The sequence below is a fragment of the Triticum urartu genome, chromosome 6, assembly GCF_003073215.2.
Source record: "Triticum urartu cultivar G1812 chromosome 6, Tu2.1, whole genome shotgun sequence".
NCBI classification, from domain to species: domain Eukaryota; kingdom Viridiplantae; phylum Streptophyta; class Magnoliopsida; order Poales; family Poaceae; genus Triticum; species Triticum urartu.
Genome location: NC_053027.1, coordinates 190046822 through 190057358, shown reverse-complemented (window position 1 = coordinate 190057358; position 10537 = coordinate 190046822).

Below are 10537 nucleotides of genomic sequence, written 5' to 3'. Positions count from 1 at the left end.
ATCTCTATTGGCAAGCTTAATGGTAACATCGATATCTTCTATCTCAGCAGGTGCAATATCATGCATAATTTATTTGTATAAGGAATGAGGTATTGCACTTGCACTAGCACCCATATCACATAAGCCATGATAGCATTGATCTCCTATTTTAACATAAATAACAGGCATGCCTACAACAGGTCTATATTTATTTTTAGTATCAGGTCTAGCAATTCTAGCAGTCTCATCACGGAAGTAAATAACATGCCCATCAATATTATCGGCCAAGAGATCTTTAACCATAGAAATATTAGGTTCAACTTTAAATTGCTCAGGGGGTTTGTGTGTCCTTATATTACTTTTGTTGACTACAGTTGAAACTTTAGCATGATCCTTTATTCTAACAGGGAAAGGTGGTTTCTCAACATAAGTAGTAGGAACAACAGGATCATTATAAGTGATAGTCTTTTCTCCAACCTTAATAGGTGCAACTACTTTTACTTCAATGGAAGGATTATATTTAAACCACTTCTCCTTAGGGAGATCAAAATGAGTAGAAAAGGATTCACAGAAAGAAGCTACTATCTCAGAATCAAGTCCATATTTAGTGCTAAATTCACGGAAAGCATAGGTATCCATAAAGGATTTAACACAATCAAACTTAGGTGTTATACCTGACTCCTTACCTTCATCGAGGTCCCAATCTTTAGAGTTGCGTTTAATTCTTTCCAATAAATCCCATTTGAATTCAATAGTCTTCATCATAAAAGATCCAGTACAAGAAGTATCGAGCATGGAGCGATTACTGAGAGAAAGCCGAGCATAAATTTTTTGAATAATCATTTCTCTTGAGAGCTCATGATTGGGGCATGAATATAACATTGACTTAAGCCTCCCCCAAGCTCGAGTGATGCTTTATCTTTCACGAGGCCAAAAAGTATATATATAGTTACGATCACGATGAAGAAGATGCATCGGATACAACTTCTGGTGAAATTCCAATTTCAATCGCTTATAGTCCGATGATCCCATATCATCACATAGCCTATACCATGTCAATGCATCTCCCTTCAAAGATAAAGGGAAGACCTTCTTCTTGATAACATCATCGGGAATACCTACAAGCTTAAATAATCCACAAACTTCATCCACATAGATTAAGTGTAAATCGGGATGCAATGTTCCATCTCCTGCAAAAGAATTAGCTAGCAGTTTCTCTATCATACCCGAAGGAATTTCAAAGTAAACATTTTCAGTAGGTCCAGTATGTTGAGGAGCAACTCTTTGCTCGACTGGTCGGGGTGAAGATACCCCGAACAAGCCCCTCAAAGGATTATGTTCCATAGTAACAAGTGACAGTAAATTTCAGCACACTATATAAATTTTTCCTTACCAAATTCCACCTACCAAAGGCACTTCACTCCCTGGCAATGGCGCCAGAAAAAAGACTTGATGACCCACAAGTGTAGGGGATCTATCGTAGCCTTTTAGATAAGTAAGAGTGCCGAACCCAACGAGGAGTAGAAGGGAATGATAAGCAGTTTTAAGTAAGGTATTCTCTGCAAGCACTGAAATTATCAGTAACAGATAGTTTTGTGATAAGGTAATTTGTAACGAGTAGCAAGTAATAGAAGTAAATAAGGTGCAGCAAGATGGCCCAATCCTTTTTGTGGCAAAGGACAAGCCTGGACAAAATCTTATATGAAGTAAAGTGCTCCCGAGGACACATGGGAATTATCGTCAAGCTAGTTTTCATCACGTTCATATGATTCGTGTTTGGTACTTTCATAATCTGATATGTGCGTGGACCGGTGCTTGGGTGCTGTCCTTACTTGGACAAGCATCCCACTTATGATTAACCCCCATTGCAAGCATCTGCAACTACAACAGAAGTATTAAGGTAAACCTAACCATAGCATGAGACATATGGATCCAAATCAGCCCCTTATGAAGCAACGCATAAACTAGGGTTTAAGCTTCTGTCACTCTAGCAACCCATCATCTACTTATTACTTCCCAATGCCTCCCTCTAGGCCCAAACAATTGTGAAGTGTCATGTAGTCGATGTTCACATGACACCACTAGAGGGATGACAACATACATCTCATCGAAATATCGAACGAATACCAAATTCACATGACTACTAATAGCATGACTTCTCCCATGTCCTCGGGAACAAACGTAACTACTCACAAAGCATATTCATGTTCATAATAAGAGGGGTATTAATACGCATAATGGATCTGAACATATGATCTTCCACCAAGTAAACCAACTAGCATCAACTACAAGGAGTAATCAACACTACTAGCAACCCACATGTACCAATCTGAGCTTTGGATACAAGAGATGAACTAGGGTTTGAGATGAGATGGTGCTGGTGAAGATGTTGATGGAGATTGACCCCCTCCTGATGATAGGATCGTTGGTGATGACGATGGTGATGATTTCCCCCTCCCGGAGGGAAATTTCCCCAGCAGAACAGCTCTGCCGGAGCCCTAGATTGGTTCCGCCTCGTGGCGGTGGAGTTTCGTCCCGTGAGCTTGCTTATGATATTTTTCTCGACGAAAGACCTCATATAGCAGAAGATGGGCATCGGAGGACCACCAGGGGGCCCACAAGGCAGGGGGCGCGCCCCCCACCCTTGTGGCTGGTGGGTGGCCCCCCGCTGGTACTTTTTGCGCCCAATATTTTTTATATATTCTGAAAAGTGCTCCCGTGGAGTTTCAGGACTTTTGGAGATGTGCAGAATAGGTCTCTAATATTTGCTCCTTTTCCAGCCCTGAATTCCAGCTGCCGACATTCCCCCTCTTCATGTAAACCTTGTAAAGTAAGAGAGAATATGCATAAGTATTGTGACATAATGTGTAATAACAGTCCATAATGTAATAAATATCGATATAAAAGCATGATGCAAAATGGATGTATCATTAGGTCAGGCTGGTTGGAGGTAGACGACAGGAGAATCGGAGAGCAAGAGAGAAGATTGTAGCGATACCGGGTAGTGCGGGGTTGATTTTAAACTGCGGCGCTGGCATCATTAAAAGTGGGGGCAGTTGGGACGAAGGTGGGTGATGGAGCCTGGTCAAAGGGCTCGCCTCCCGGTGAGCCCGCGCAGTGGTCTTCTCGCACACCTCTCGGTCAGCCGACACAGCGGTCTGCTCGCTCGCCTCCCGCCGTCTCACACGCTTGCTCGGACGACACCTGTCGTTGAGAAGTGGGACTCGTGGAGGCACATAAACACCAACGGTCTCAATAGTGAGAAAGCATTCGCCTTAACGTGATAGGTCTTTGTTCCAAAATACCTTGGCTCTTCATTTGTGCAACTTCTCATAAGCAGCTTATCTCAAATTGAAGAAAGAAAATTACATAGGAATATTTGTGCCATATCACAAGACCATGCTAAGTTTCATGAATTTCCGGTAACTTTTGGATTTTCTGAAGTTTAAAATCCAGGATTCGAAACAATATCATAACCTGCATCATGCAATAAATTTTCAAGCGATACATCTTTCATGTTGTATTTCTTAAGAAAGGATTTGGTCAAAAAAATTCTTAGTTAGACTTCAGAAAAGTTATTGCTACCTCTTGAGCATGTGCTGGTTTTCCCTTGAATGGGAAAGGGTGATGCAGCAAAGTAGTGTAAGTATTTCCCTTGGTTTTTGAGAACCAAGGAATCAATCCAGTAGGAGACTACACGCAAGTCCCTCGTACCTGCACAAACAATCAAGAACCTTGCAACCAACGCAGTAAAGGGGTTGTCAATCCCTTCACGACCACTTGCAAAAGTGAGATCTGATAAAGATAATAAGATAAATATTTTTGGTATTTTTGTTGTATATATTGGAAAGTAAAGATTGCAAAATAAACGACACCAGAAATAGCTAGTTGAAGGGAGATTAACATGATAGAGAATAGACACGGGGGCCATAGGTTTCACTAGTGGCTTCTCTCAAGATAGCATAATCTATGGTGGGTGAACAAATTACTGTCGAGCAATTGATAGAAAAGCGCATAGTTATGAGAATATCTAGGCATGATCATGTATATAGGCATCACGTCCGAGACAAGTAGACCAAAACGATTCTGCATCTACTACTATTACTCCACACATCGATCGCTATCCAGCATGCATCTAGAGTATTAAGTTTATAAGAATAGAGTAACACATTAGGCAAGATGACATGATGTAGAGGGATAAACTCAAGCAATATGATATAAACCCCATATTTTTATCCTCGATGGCAACAATACAATACGTGCCTTGCTGCCCCTGTTGTCACTGGGAAAGGACACCGCAAGATTGAACCCAAAGCTAAGCACTTCTCCCATTGCAAGAAAGATCAATCTAGTAGGCCAAACCAAACCAATAATTCGAAGAGACTTGCAAAGATATTTAAATCATGCGTAAAAGAATTCAAAGAAGAATCAAATATTGTTCATAGATAATATTGATTATAAACCCACAATTCATCGGACCTCGACTTGTAACATCCCAAATTTTCAATTTGGAATGTTATACATTAGAGCATCATGCATATCATATTTTATTTTGCATTTTGGTTGATCCTAGAAATTCTATGCAACTCAATGACACACGAAGAGAGTTGGGGATTTCGTTATTTTCATATTTGAGTTCTCTCAAATTTTGAGAATAGGATCATTTGATTTTATTTATTTTATCATCAATTATTTCTATTACAAAAATATGAGAGAGGGAATAAAATGACTTTCCCAAAATAAAGAAATATTGAGGATTTAATAAAAAAATCAAATAAGATTTTATTTCGGAGTTTTTTGGTGTTTTATTTGAATTTAGGAAAAATGTGCGTTTTTTAAAATTGCATTTAGGGCCCAAATAAATGTTCACCTTGTGCGGCTTGATTTTAGAAGCCCGTGAAAATTTATTTCGGAATTTTTGGAGTCCGTTTAGTATTTCTTTTTATTTTTCTTCCGAGCGGAATAATTAAAAAAAGAACCGACTTCGGGCCGTACCCGAGCGGGACACCGCCCGGGGGAAGCCTTTAAATAGCGACGCCCCGAGCCGCCCCAGCCCATCAGCCCCGCCTCGATCCGCGCGCGCCGTCGGAGCCACCGCCGGCGCTGCCGACGATCCCGCCGCCCGAGGTTCGTCGCGCCTCATTTTCCATGCCGAAAAAAAGAGAGAAAAAAATTTCGGCGTTCGTCGTTTTTCTTTTTCTCGGATTAAATCCGCGATTTTCTGATCGCGATTCCTGATCCGATTTTCGTTTTAGTATAACTTTTCGCTCGTTTATCGGAATCAGGCGATTCAAGCGCCTAGGGATTCGTCTCGAAACCCTCTATCCGTTTAATCAACTTAAACAAGTTTTTGTTACCATAAAATTTGCCCTAGATCCAGATTACTAGAACGAAGTTGTTTTCTTTCGCCGTTTGTCTTTCGTTGCTTCGTTCGATTTGATTCTTTTTGCCAACCGGAGTTCTTAAGTTGAACCTTCAGGTTAGATCTCTTATTTGAGTTTTACCTGTGCATTAGATGAGTACTTATTGTATGTTTGTTTGTTTGTCTGCGATAGAATACCCGGAGTGCGCCGCCTGTTACTTCGAATCGTTAGGTTTCGCGGATCATCAGCAAGGCAAGTAACACTTTGATCATACCTTTTCTACTACCCAGTTTTATTGCATTAGATCAATCCTCACACATTGCATGATTAGGATCTAATTAAATTGTGGGATGGGAAGTAGATGAGGTAGTACCTATTACCTGTTTATTATCAAACCTTTGGGAGTTACTTCTACGTTTGCTTATTGTGCCATGCTATGCTAGTAGACGTGGATTGGGTGAGTTAAATCCATGACAGATGTGAGATTGTTAATTAATGGTTTATCTAAGGTGGCAACTTAAACACACATCTGGGTGGATTGAGGCACCTGGGTATTCCAGGACTTGCCTGTTTTCTTTTGGACCGCCACCCAGGCTCAAAGGGATCATGAGACTATTCATACTAGAAACTTCCGTGTGCAGCCGCAAGCTATTATGGGCTCTAGTATAGTTGACTAAGTCGTGTGAACTCTTACAGTGGTAGACTAGCAGATGTAGGGGATGTAGGTGGTACGGTCTACCCGGTCGTAAGGTGCTAGCGCTTCTGAAAGACTATGTCTCGGTCATCCGTCTTCTCAAACACCATGTAGTGCGAGAAACCAAACGGAGGCGATCGAGTCTTGTGGGGAAAAGTGCGCAAACCTCTGCAGAGTGTAATAAACTAATCATGGTTAGCCGTGTCCCCGGTTATGGACATCTTGAGTATCTAGTACTTGGATTTTAATGTGAATCTCAACATGTTACTCTAAATTAATTTTGTTGGGTTATGTTTAATGATGATGCTTAATTGGGATTGAGAATGCTGTCAACCATTCTCAATGTTTAACAACTACCATGATAGTTAAATAAATTTATTCCTTTGAAGTAGGGAAAAATTGGCTTTACGCAAAACTGTAACCATAGAGCTTTCCACCAGCCAAACATGCGTATAGTATAGCTGTTTCATTCCATTACTCTCTATGTGTTACCTTGCCAGCATATTCCATGTGCTGACCCGTTTCGGGTTGCAACGTTAATGTTGCAGAATTTTTAGACGACGATTAAGGAGTTTTTAGTTCGTGGTTCTATACTCAGTGATGCCGTTGGAGTTGATGGACTCACTTATCTTCCAAGCCTTCCGCTGTTATCGTTATTAGATGGCCTTAAGCCATATTTATTGTAATAAGTTCTCTATGAGACACTGGATGTAATAAGTGTGTGATTGCTACTCTGCTATAAATCCTCCGAGTATTGTGTGGTGTCAGCATTACTGATCCAGGGATGACACCAGAGCACAGAGATCAGATTGTTTGAGGTCTGGTCGCTATAGAGATGGTATCAGAGCACACGCTGACCGTAGGACACGACCACTAAGCTAAAAGTCCTAGATCACTTTTCACTCTCTTCTCTTCTGACCTCTCATCCTTTCTACTCTTTAGGATGGCGGATGCAAGGAATAAGTTCACGCAACTGGATGAAGATACACCCTTTGGACGACACTTGAAGGAAGTCACTAGATACCTGAACATAGGAGTACCAACCTTCATAGGAACCTACAATGCCACTTTACCTGAAGAAGAGAGCTGGATGATTCAAGTTCAACTTCTAGGAAGGACGTTCATGCCAGTCATTGAGCCCATAGAATTTTCTTTTAATGCACCAACTTGGAGTCTAGGAAAGAGCATGGCAACTCACATCGCCATGGGACGCATTGGAGAAGTCTACCGCAAGGATCTCAAGGATACTATCTACCAGATTTGTGGGCGCCGAGATGAACACTGGGAAATGATCAGCACCAGGAAGGATAGATAAATTGCAGCTTTTATCCAGGAGCTAAACCAGCACATTCGACGACAGGAGAACCAGATATGCGCCGACATGATAGAGCTGAAGAAGGCTAAGACAAGAATCAAGGAATTGGAGGAAGAACTCAAGGCTACACGTGAAGATTATGAAGAAGAAATTGAAGTATTTGTGGAGAAGAATGATGACCTGATCAAGAAGATTGGAGTATTTATGGTAGACCCTACGCCAGTAGATGAAGACGAAGAACCCAAGGAAATTAGCCCGGAAGACTACATCATCATCGACGGCACCGACACGGAAGCAGATAGTAGTGATGATGACTATGTTGACGAAGCCGGAGCAGATATCATGGAGTCAACAACCGTAGAATATTTCTAGTAGACCACCTCATTAGTAGTAGTAGTCCACCATGTAAATATAGTAGTCCGAGCACTTTTGCGATAGATAGATCGATTGTATGCCTTTGTTTGATTGAATGAAGTGAATTGTTTGCTTTTGCCTCATGTGCATATGGGTAGTGTTTTCTCTTTAGACCCCCTCTATTCTTATATCTCATCTTTTATAAACCCTTAGATGCCTCCGAGACGTGACCCCGGATTTGCCTTTCCACCGGAGCTCACTCAGTTGATCCAGCAGCAGAACACATTGATGCAGTTGCTAGTCCAGAATCAGAATCAGGGGAACAACAACAACAACCCACCACCACCACCACCACCTGTTGACCACTTAGCCCGTTTTCTTAGGCTGAATCCGTCGGTGTTTTCTAGTAGCACCGAGCCAATAGTAGCAGATGATTGGCTCCGCAAGACAGCTAGGGAATTGACCACAGCAGGATGCACAGATGCGGAGAAGGTGAAGTTTGCCGCACATCAGTTAGAAGGACCCGCAGCTTCATGGTGGGAGAATTTCACAGCCACTTTCCCAGTTGACACTGTCACATGGGACCAGTTTCAGCAGGCTTTTTGTACTACACACGTTTCAGCAGGAGCTATGGCCATGAAGAAGCGTGAGTTTCGCAACTTGCGCCAAGGAGGAAGGACAGTTGGCCAGTATGTGGAGGAATTTAGTAAGCTAGCACGTTATGCCCTAGATGACGTTGCTACGGATGCAGCGAAGCAGGAGAAGTTTCTGGAAGGACTGAATGATGAGTTGAGCATGCAGTTGATGGTAGCCACCTTCAACAACTACCAGGAGTTGGTAGATCGTGCTCTTATGATTGAAGGGAAGCCGCAGCAAATTGAGAGTCGCAAGAGGAAGTATGGACAAGGAAAGTACAATTCAGGAGCTCAGCAGAAGCCACGTTTTACCCCTAGACCGGGAGGACATTTTCAGCATACCCATGGAGGAGGTAGCTCACACAATCACAATGGCACCAAGAATGGTAATGGCAACGGAGGAAGCAATGGCCAGAACCGCACCATCCCCTCAACCCCAGCCAAGAAGGACCTAAGCCAAGTCACTTGCTTTACGTGTTCGAAGACAGGACATTATGCCAATGAATGTCCTGAAGGCCAAAATAGCAATGGAAGTTCTGGGAAGAAGCCGAACCCTTTCAACAGGGGACAGGTGAACCACGTTAGCGTGGAGGAGGTTGAAGCTCAGCCCGATGCAGTAATAGGTAAGTTTTTGGTTAAGTCATTTACTGCACTCGTTCTTTTTGATACTGGAGCATCACATTCATACATCTCAAGGAGATTTGTGGATAAGTATAACCTACCAACCCAAGCCCTTAGGTCACCCATGTTAGTAACCTCTCCCGAAGCAGAATATGTGGCTAGTCTATGGTGTGATCGGTTACCATTAAGGATTGGTAACTATGTTTTTCCCTCAGACCTAATAGTATTGGAATCTCAAGGATTGGATGTGATATTAGGCATGGATTGTTTATAAAAGTATGAAGGGAATATTGAATGTGCTAGTAAGTCAGTTTTGCTTACCACCCCAGAAGGGAGAAGGATCAAGTATGTATCCCGGCATGTGCCAAAGAGGACTCAAGTAAATTGCCTAACAGGAGTTGTGCAGGAGGAAGTACCAGTGGTAAGGGATTTCACTGATGTATTTCTAGAGGAGTTGCCAGGCATGCCACAGAATAGAGATATTGACTTTTTGATTGAGCTATTGCCAGGCATAGGGCCAATATCAAAGAGACCATATAGGATGCCAGCAAAGGATTTGGTGAAAATTAAGAAGCAGATTAAGGAGTTACTGGATAAGGGATATATTCACCCAAGTTCTTCACCTTGGGGATCGTCGGTACTTCTAGTGGAGAAGAAGGATGGATCGTTAAGGATGGTTGTTGATTATCGAGGATTGAAGGAAGTAACGATCAAGAACAAGTACCCACTACCAATGATCAACGATCTGTTTGATCGATTGCAAGGAGCTAAGGTATTTTCCAAGATCGATCTGCGATCAGGATACCACCAGTTGAAGATTCGAGAACAGGATATTCCGAAGACAGCTTTTACCACCAGGTATGGGCTGTACGAGTATACCGTTATGTCATTTGGTCTGACTAACGCACCTGCCTATTTTATGAACATGATGAACAAAGTGTTTATGGAATTTTGGATAAGTTCGTCGTAGTGTTCATTGATGATATCCTGGTTTATTCGAAGAATGAAGAGGAGCATAAGGAGCATTTGCGTTTGGTACATGGAAAGCTCAGAGAACATCAATTATATGCCAAGTTCAGCAAATGTGAGTTTTGGTTGAAGGAAGTAGGATTCCTCGGACATGTTATTGTAATGCCCTCGATGCGGCTATATCTTCCACGTGTCGAAGCAAGACTTAGAGGCATAACCGCATTGAAAGCAATGTCGCAAGTGAGGTAATCTTCACACAAACCATGTAATACAATAGGGGGAAAAGATACATAGTTGGCTTACAATCGCCACTTCACACAATTACATGAATAAAGCATTACAACATCCAAATACAATCAAGGTCCGACTACGGAACCAAAATAAAAGAAGAACCCCAAATGCGACAAAGGTCCCCGATCGACCCCAACTGGGCTCCACTACTGATCAACTAGAACGAAACGACACAAAGGACAAGATCTTCATCGAGCTCCTCCTTGAGCTTGGTTGTGTCATCTGCACGGTTCAACGGCACCTGCAAACTGGTTTGGAAGTAATCTGTGAGCCACAGGGACTCAGCAATCTCGCACCCTCGCGATCAAGACTATTT